This window comes from Canis lupus, chromosome 24, assembly GCF_003254725.2.
Source record: "Canis lupus dingo isolate Sandy chromosome 24, ASM325472v2, whole genome shotgun sequence".
Taxonomy (NCBI): Eukaryota; Metazoa; Chordata; class Mammalia; order Carnivora; family Canidae; genus Canis; species Canis lupus.
In genome coordinates, this window is record NC_064266.1 from 23,112,069 (window position 1) to 23,122,133 (window position 10,065).

Below are 10,065 nucleotides of genomic sequence, written 5' to 3' on the forward strand. Positions count from 1 at the left end.
TGCATCTTCTTCACCCGGCTGAAGGAGAGACGGTTTGCTTTCTGGGATTCTGGAAGACTCTTTTAAAGTTCTTTCTTTCTTTTTTTTTCCTTCCTCTCTCCTTTCTTTCCTCCCTTTTTCCCTTTTTTCCCCATAAATGTTTCCTGAGCACCTACTATGCCAGGTGCCACATGAGGTCCTGGGGATAGAACAATGACTAAGGCAGATGTCCCTGCCTTCTGGAGTTGATATATTTCCCGCACATGCCAGAGGAGGTGTGGAACAGTTTCCTGTTGCCCCAGCAATGATGACCAAGGCCAAAGCTATAGGCAAAAGCATCAAGTATTCCAGATTCTTTTTTTTTTTATTTTTATTTTTATTTTATTTTATTTATTTATTTATTTTTTTAGAATATATATATATATATATTTTTTTTGCGCTTTTTTTTTTTCTATCTTTATTTATGATAGGCATACAGAGAGAAAGAGAGAGGCAGAGACACAGACAGAGACAGAAGCAGGCTCCATGCACCGGGAGCCTGACGTGGGATTCGATCCCGGGTCTCCAGGATCGCGCCCTGGGCCAAAGGCAGGCGCCAAACCGCTGCGCCACCCAGGGATCCCCCTTTTTTTTTTTTTTTTTAAAGTAAGCTCTACGCCCAATGTGAGGCTTGAACTCACAACCCTGAGATTAAGAGTTGACATGTTCTACTGATTAAGCCAACCAGGCACCCCAAGTATCCCTCATTCTAAAGAGCTCAGGGTTAAAATCAGGACCAGATACCCCTCCAGGGCTTATAAAAGTCCAGCAATTTCTGTCATTCTAATTTTTTTTTTTTAAGATTTTATTTATTCATTCATGAGAGACACACACAGAGAGAGGCAGAGACACAGGCAGAGAGAGAAGCAGGCTCCACGCAGGGAGCCCGACACGGGACTCAATCCTGGGACTCCAGGATCATGCCTTGGGCATGAAGGCAGGCACTTAACTGCTGAGCCACCCAGGAGTCCCTCTGTCATTCTAATTGTAACTCCCAGCCCCATCCCCAGCCCCTAATCCCTGGTCCTGTCTCCAGAGGCAGAAAATCATGAGAGACAGAGAAGTACTAGATTGCAGGTTGTCGGCCCTAGAGGTAGAGGTGGGGGGTGATCATCTCCTTCCCCATAGAGGAGGACAGGGGACCTCTGAAGGGAGCATTTGCAGAGATGGGGACCACCAGAAGGGCAGAGGGGCCTCTCTGCCATGTTGGGGGCTCTGCTTATGCAGTCACTTGGCCTCTCTGCCCTGGACCAGATGTGGGTGGGCAGGGAGGGGCTGCACAGAGGAGTCTGTGGTCAGGGGAACCCCAGAGGAAGAGGCTGGCCAGAGCTGTCTGCTGGGACAAGGACTCAAGAGGCAGCAGGAGGTCTGAGCTGGGCTGCCAGGGGTGGGGACGGAGAGATGGAAGTAGTAGAGCCACAGAGGTTGTCCCATGTTGGGGCCCCCAAAGACTGCAGACCTGTACCTCCAGGCACACAGGCATGGCTGGGGAGCATCTTTATATACTTTCCTTCTCCTGGAAGCTGTCTCTGCCTGCCCTCTTTCACTGCCCCAACCAGTGGCAGGCTGGAGCAGGGACTTCCTCTGGGCTCTCCTGGCCCCCAGGGTTCCTACCACCTCAGCACCAGCCCCTCTGGCCTGTCCCTGCCTAGGGTGTATCTGTCTCTGGTTGATGGCAAGGCTTTTGTCATCTTTGCCACTGTATCCCAGCATCCAGCACAAAGCTGGTAAACAGCAGGTGCTTACTGTGTATTTTTGGATGGCACCTTTGAGCTGCTGGCTCAGGGACCCTGAGGCCAGAGGGGGCCATCCTCTCCCTGCCTCTTTATTATCCTTTCTGTCCTCTTTATGCCCACCCCCAGACTGGCTTTCACTTTACAACCAAATAAATAAATCTTCATCCTCATGGAGAGTTGTCCTCTGGGCAGTGCTCTGAAAAACTGGAAATGCTCCCAGCCCAGGAGCCATTGGGAGGAGATTTCTTGAGGATAGGATGGGCCCCTGTTGGAAGGGGCACCCCCAGCCCTTGCGAATGCTGTGCTCTCTGCCTTTCCAGCTGACTCTTCCTTCCCTGCTGGTTGAGGATCTTTTCTTCTTGGCTTGTCTCTCTGGCTGTGGTAGGGTTTCTTCTGGAATACAAGCCTGTAAGTGTCTTCATCCCTGCATCATCGAAACAGGATATGATCATCTGTGTCTATATCATTTTTGCCAGATTGATCACCGAGGGCAGAATCATAGTCTGACTCAGTGCTGTGTTCCCAGCACACATTAGGTGCTCATTCCATGTTTTTGAACAGAGTTGCTGACTGATCAGATCAGGCTAAAAGGTGTCACAGAGGTGATGTACAAAGGATCTAGAGATGTAGTAGGTGTGGGTGTTGGGGATGGGGACACAAGGTGGAGAAATGGAGAGAGGGATGGGCATGCCAGGGAGAGGGCACAGCATGAGCAAAGGCACAGTGGCAGGAGCCAGCTGGGACATGCAGGGCTCTAGGTTCCAAGTGGTGAGTGATGAGTGATGAGATTATAAAGGTCAGAGGGTGTTGATGCCAGGAGAGGAGTGTGGATGTTGTCCTGAAGCCCTTGGAGCTGCTGAAGCATTGGAGCAGTGAGAGGGACCGGATTGCATGTTGTGTTTAGAAAGCTCACTTGAGGGATCCCTGGGTGGCGCAGCGGTTTGGCGCCTGCCTTTCGCCCAGGGCACGATCCTGGAGACCCAGGATCGAATCCCACATCGGGCTCCTGGTGCATGGAGCCTGCTTCTCTCTCTGCCTATGTCTCTGCCTCTCTCTCTCTCTCTCTCTCTCTCTCTCTGTGACTATCATAAATAAATTAAAAAAAAAATAGAAAGCTCACTTGAGCTGTGCAAACACCAGAGGGGAGGTGAGTGGATGGTAGGCCCTCTATGTGGGTAGCTGCAGCAGACTCAGAGAACAGGACAGATGTGAAGGAGGTTCCAGAGGTAGGATCAGAGGTGTTGGATGTTGGAGCCAGAGGAGAGGCAAAATGGCACCCAGACTGGGATTTAGGGGTAGGGGGTGGGGAGCAGCTGTGGTCAATGTTGGACCACCTGAGTGGGAGGTGGGACATGGGAGGAGATATTCAGGAGGCCATAGATTTGGACTCAGAAACATTTCAAATAAAAAACAAGGATGGACATTATATAGCAGTGAATTATGGGCTGCTTTTTCCCAAACATATTTAAATTTATTTGAGAGAGAGAGCATGAGCAGGGGGAAGGGGTAAAGGGAGAGAGAGAACTGAGGAGAGAATCCAGTGTAGGGCTCGATCCCAGCACCCTGGAATCAGGACCTGAGCCAAAGGCTGACGCTTCACCAACAGATCTGCCCAGGCACCCCTAAATATATTTAAATTACATATAAAAAACCCACCTCCTGTACTCCCGATGCCAGCTCCATCCCACTCCCCAGATGGTGACTGGTGTTTGCTCCAAAGGGAACTTTCAGCTATTTGCTATAAAATGAGTAATATGTGTGTGTGTGTGTGTGTGTGTGTGTGTGTATAAAGGTTTTTTTTATTTATTTATTCATGAGAGACATAGAGAGACAGAGGCAGAGAGATAGAGGGAGAAGCAGACTCCATGCAGGGAGCCCGATGTGGGACTTTATCCTGGGACTCCAGGATCACACCCTGAGCCAAAGGCAGATGCTCAGCTGCTGAGCCACCCAGGCGTCCCTAAAATGAGTAATGTAAACCCGATCCTCGCCACCCCCATCGAGGCTAGTTCAATGAACTCTCGTGGAAGCAAGAGCTTGAGCCTATGTCCTTGGGAATGCACCTGGGAGGCCCCTGGAGCCAGGGAAGACAGGACAAGCTGGCATCTAGATTACACAATCCCCCTGGGAGGGTGTGTTATTATTCTCATTTTACAGAGGTGGAGACTTAGGATGGGAGAGGTGACTTGGCTAAGGCCATGAAGCACCCCATCTGCCCCTTCAGGACCTACACCAGCCCCTTGGTCTGTGAGCCTACAGCTCCCCCTCAGAGCAGGTGGCCAAACCAGTGTCTTTGCTGTGAGTGAGGGAGTGAGCTCTTCTTTTTTTTTTTTTTTTTTAATTTTTATTTATTTATGATAGTCACAGAGAGAGAGAGAGAGGCGCAGAGACACAGGCAGAGGGAGAAGCAGGCTCCATGCACCGGGGGCCCAATGTGGGATTCGATCCCGGGTCTCCAGGATCGCGCCCTGGGCCAAAGGCAGGCCCTAAACCGCTGCGCCACCCAGGGATCCCGGGAGTGAGCTCTTCAATGAAGAATTGTGTCCTTCATCTTGTCCCCACATTTTACACCACCATGTAAAATTTTCCATTAATTCCTCAGAATAAAATGTAGTGGCTGTTAATTTTTGACGCCTGGGAAGTAGCCAGCTGAATGCTTTTTTAATGCCTGAAACTATTTTCCACTATTAGAAAAGTATAATAAAAAAGTTTCTCTTTTTTGATTTTAGTTTTTAATTAGATCAGAGGGTTTTGATGGCTCAATCAGAGCTGTGGCCAGCAGCTGGGAGCCCAGGAAGTAGCAAAGAAAGGACACAGACATTGTTGCTCCTCACATGCCATCTCTACAGGCAGGCCTTGCTTCTCTGAAAACCAGGAGGGTCAAGGTCCAGCTTGAATCAAAATAAAACCCAAAGCTTCATTGCTTTTCTAGGAAGGCCATTTGTTTTGTTTTATTTTTTATTTTTTTTATTTTTATTTTTTTTTCATTTGTTTTGTTTTAAAGATTATTTTTTACTGGGGCAGCCCGGGTGGCTCAATGGTTTAGCGCCACCTTCAGCCCAGGGCAGATCCTAGAGACCAGGGATCGAGTCCCATGTCGGGCTGCCTGCATGGAGCCTGCTTCTCCCTCTGCCTGTGTCTCTGTGTCTCTCATGAATAAATAAATTAAAATCTTTAAAAAAAAAGATTATTTATTTATTTATTTATTTATTTATTTATTTATTCATGAGAGACACAGACTGAGAGGCAGAGACACAGGCAGAGGGAGAAGCAGGCTCCCCACAGGGAGCCCAATGCATCACTCAATCCCAGAACCACTGGATCGTGACCTGAGCCCAAGGCAGATGCTCAATCGCTGAGCCACCCAGGGTGTCCCTAGAAAGGCCATTTGTGAGAGGTAACACTGAGCTGTGAGAAGCTTCTCTTCCTTGCTTCTTAACTTTTCTTCTTTAGAGCTTTCTTTTGGATTTGATCAAATTTTCTTTCCTTTTTTTTCTTTTAAAGTTGTTTTCTGGGATCCCTGGGTGGCGCAGCGGTTTAGCGCCTGCCTTTGGCCCAGGGCGCGATCCTGGAGACCCGGGATCGAATCCCACGTCGGGCTCCCGGTGCATGGAGCCTGCTTCTCCCTCTGCCTGTGTCTCTGCCTCTCTCTCTCTCTCTCTCTGTATGACTATCATAAATAAATAAAAATTAAAAAAAAATAAAGTTGTTTTCTTTCTTTCTTTTCTTCTTCTTCTTCTTCTTCTTCTTCTTCTTCTTCTTCTTCTCTTCTCTCCTCCTCCTCCTCCTCCTCCTCCTCCTCTTCCTCCTCCCCCTCCTTTCTTCTTCTTCTTCTTCTTCTTCTTCTTCTTCTCTTCTTCTTCTTCTTCTTCTTCTTCTTCTTTCTTCTTCCTTTTCTTCTTCCTAATCTCTACACCCAATGTGAGGCTCAGACTCACAACCCTGAATCAAGAGTAGCATGCTCTTCTGACTGAGCCAGCCAGGCACTACTGGACTGATCAGGTTTCTTTAGCTAATTTCATCTATTTGTTTGGAAGGTATAAATATTATTTTTATTCTGTTTCAGTTATCTTTTGCAGCATGACAAACCATTCCACTCAAATGGCTTAAAACAAAAATTTATTATCAGTTCTACTTTGTGTGACTGGGGCACTGAGAGAGCTAACGGGTCTAAAAAAAAGCCTCCCTAACAGGACTGGCAATTTGTGCTGCCTTGCTAGCTGGGAGCTTACTTGGGGCTGTTGGTTGAGAGCCTTGGTTCTTCTCTTCAGCCTTTTCACATGGCTGCTTGAACTTCTACACAGTTTGGTGCTAGATTTCAAGAAGGAATGTGCCAACAGCTGTCATCATAAGCTGTAGGTATCTTAAGGCACAACCTTGGATATTATATGGCATCATTTCATTCTTTTGGATAAAACAGATAATAAGGCCAGCCCAAATCCAAGGGATGAGATAGGACAAGTGACAAAGGATTTGTGGCCATCTTTATTTTTGATCAATCTAAACATTACAGGAGCTACACTTGAATTTCACACTTGTATTTACCTGTATGGATTAAAAAGAAAATCTCAGAATGCATTGCCTTCCTTCTGAATGTCCTTTTCCCAACTCCTTTGTTATTGTTGCTTAAGATTTTAGTTCCATGTTATTTATAAAACCTGACGTTTTTAGTATTTTTAAAAAGTAATCTCTACAGGGATCCCTGGGTGGCGCAGCGGTTTGGCGCTTGCCTTTGGCCCAGGGCGCGATCCTGGAGACCCGGGATCGAATCCCACATTAGGCTCCCGGTGCATGGAGCCTGCTTCTCCCTCTGCCTATGTCTCTGCCTCTCTCTCTCTCTCTCTGTGACTATCATAAATAAATAAAAATTAAAAAAAAAAAAGTAATCTCTACACCCAACATGGGGGTTGAACTCATGACCCTGATATCAAGAGACAGTTGTTCCTCTAACTGAGTCATCCAGGTGCCTCTTTGGAATTATTTTTTACCATAAAAACTTTTAAAGGGGATCCCTGGGTGGCGCAGCGGTTTGGCGCCTGCCTTTGGCCCAGGGCGCGATCCTGGAGACCCGGGATCGAATCCCACGTCGGGCTCCCGGTGCATGGAGCCTGCTTCTCCCTCTGCCTGTGTCTCTGCCTCTCTCTCTCTATCTGTGTGTGGCTATCATAAATAAAAAAAAAAAAAAACTTTTAAAGATTCTTCCATTATGTTTCACCAAAAACTTTGATGAACACTGCACTTTGCATTCCATTTCCCCCTTGTGAGTTCATTTTTCTTCTTGATGTGCACTCTTTTTTTTTTTTGATACATTATCTCATTTTATTCAAATACCAGTCTGATCACATATGGTCCAAGAACACTCAAATTATAAGCCACATAGAAAGAGATGTTAAAGATTGGTCTTCAAACATTATAGCCAATGATGCCAACGCTTGCATATGATCTCGCCGACATAAAACCACATCCACACTTCGGTGGCCACCAAACCATTCAGCAGAGCTTCCTTAACTGTGAGCTGTTTGAAGCTACCAGTTTGAGCACTCTTGACTATTTTTTTTCAAGCTCTGAATAGCTGTAGGGATCTCAGCAGGGGTTGGAGGAACCAGCTCAACCCTGGCATAGTGCCAAAATGTGGCCAATCGAGGCTTCGAGTAAGTCACAGCAGCGTTCAGCAGCGCCGGAGCCTTCTCAGCGAGGTTACGGACGAACTGGGCCATGGCTCCAAGAGGGACGTCCTGTGCACTCTTTAATAATTCTTTCAGTGACAGCCTGGGAGTAGTAAATACTATGAATCCCTTTTTTTTCTTAGTTTATTTTTTTTAGTAATCTCTACATGTAAAGTGGGTCTCAAACTCATGACTCCAAGATCAAGATGCATACATTCTTCTGACTGAGCCAGCCAGGCACACCTGAGCCATGTTAATCTTAATGTCAGGAAGGATCTTTACTTTGGTCTCTCACTCTGTAAAGACACTTGAGTTAAGTAAAGAATTCTAGGCTGACAGTATTTTTTTTAAATGTGTTTAGAGATATTATTACACTTTTTTTTTCTGGCTCCTCTTGTTGTCAGTTGGAAATCTGCTTAATTGTCTAATTGTCTTTTTGAAGGGCATTTTCCCCTCTCCTGGCAGCTTTAAAGATTTTGTTTTTATTCTTGTTGTTCACAGCAAAAGCATGAATTTGTTTTTATTTATCCCACTTTGAATTCTATGAGGACTCAGATCTTTCTTCGATTTTGGAAAATTCTTAGATTTCTGTATATTGCTTTTCTCATGCTTGCTTTATTGTCTTTTATTGGAATTCCTATTAGATATATGATGGATTATCTCATTGCATCCTCCATCCTAACTTCTGTTTTATATTTCACATCTTTCTGTGTTATATTCCAGGTAATAGCCTTGGAATATCTAGATCTTCTAGGCAATGTCCAGCTATGTCCAGATGACTGTCAAACCCATCTACTGAGTTTATTTTAATTTCACTTTATCTTTTCCTTCCATGACCAGGACAGGAAACTCACATGCTGCCATCCAGGGCTATTGAACAGTTGTTGTTTTTTAAGATTTTATTTATTTATCATGAGAGACACAGAGAGGCAGAGACAGGTAGAGAGAGAAGCAGGCTCAATGCAGGAAGCCCGATGTGGGACTTGATTCCAGGACTCCAGGATCACACCCTGAGCCAGAAGCAGACGCTCAACCACTGAGTGACCCAGGTGTCCCTATTGGACAGTTTCTATCCAGTCTCCATTCAAAGAAAAAATAGCTCATTTTCACCTTCTGCTTCATGTAGGCAGCTTAGCTCCAGCACCCAGCCTCTCATGGGGTCTAGAACCTCATCTTCTGTGCTCACAGAGGCATTAAAACCCAACACTTTCTTTCTTTTTTCTTTCTTTTCTTTTCTTTTCTTTTCTTTTCTTTTCTTTTTTTCTCTTTTTTCTTTTCTTTTCTTTTTTTTTAATATTTTATTTATTTATTCATGAGAATACACAGAGAGGAGAGAGAGAAAGAGAGGCAGAGGGCAGCCCCGGTGGCTCAGTGGTTTAGTGCCGCCTTCAGCCAAGGGCGTGATCCTGGGGCCCCGGGATCGAGTCCCACTTCAGGCTCCCTGCATGGAGCCTGCTTCTCCCTCTGCCTGTGTCTCTGCCTCTCTCTTCTCTCTCTCTCTCTGTGTCCCTCATGAGTAAATAAATAAAATCTTAAAAAAGAAAAAGAAAGAAAGAGAGGCATTTCTCTCAACTGTCCACTTCTCATCACCCACCATATTTCTTAGTTCCTTGTGTCTCCTTACAGAGTTTCTTTATGTAAATATAAGCAAAATCAATATACAGTCTTATTTTTTTTTAAGATTTTAAAATTTTATTTATTCATGAGAGACACAGAGAGAGGCAGAGACACAGGCAGAGAGAGAAGCAGGCTCCATGCAGGGAGCCTGACGGGGGACTCGATCCCGGGTGTCCAAGATCAGGCCCTGCGCTGAAGGCGGCACTAAATCACTGAGCTACCTGGGCTGCCCAAAACCCAAGTCTTTTTAACCAGACGTCCAGATATGGTAACCCCAAGCTGGTGTAATGGCTCCATGAAGCTGCCAGAGAAGCTTGGACACCTTTGATCTTCCCACTCCATCATCCTCAGAGTTCGGAGGCATCTCATCTTGGAAATACCCCCATAGCCTCTGTCGTTTGTCCAGAACCTGGTCACATGGTAACCACAAGCTGCAAAGAGAAGCTGGAAGAGTGGGTTTTCTGGTGGTACCTTTCCTTCCCACCGTGAAATACTTGGTGCTCTTAGTCAGGTGGTAGAGCAAGTAGGCATGGAGCTAGAAACTTGTAACATCTGCCACACAGAATGTTATCTTAATTTAGAGGAAGAAGTCATAGCTCAGAAAGGTGTGGTGATTCACACGCCCTGAGTCCTTGGTCTTCGCTGAGCCCCACCACCCTGTGCCTGCTCTGACTCAGGGATCCTAGCCCAGGTCTCAGCTGCTGGGCTTTCCCTTGGTCTTCTGGTCTCGGTGCACTGATCTCACCTGATGGATGACTGGGCAGCCTTGTTAAGCACCGAGTTATGTTGGTTCCCAAAGCTTATAGGAGCAGCAGGGCCTGGAGAACTAGGTGCAGGGAGGCTGAACAGAATCCCATCTGTCCTGTGCTCCCCTCCCTTAGCTCTTGTTCAGACAGGCATTTGTCAGCCATGGCAAGAGGGAAGCCTCAGTCACTTCTTTCACCAATTAGGGGGCTGCATATGGGAAGAATAATGACTGATTCCTGGAGAGGAATAGGGGTTCATCAGGCGCCAGCATGGCTGGGTGG

At 46.3% G+C, this 10,065-nt stretch overlaps 1 pseudogene; it reads right to left on the reverse strand.

Annotated features, from left to right (window-relative positions):
* Window positions 1-7,045: 7,045 nt before the first annotated feature.
* LOC112673382 (ATP synthase subunit g, mitochondrial-like) lies at window positions 7,046-7,485 on the reverse strand (annotated as a pseudogene).
* Window positions 7,486-10,065: the final 2,580 nt, after the last annotated feature.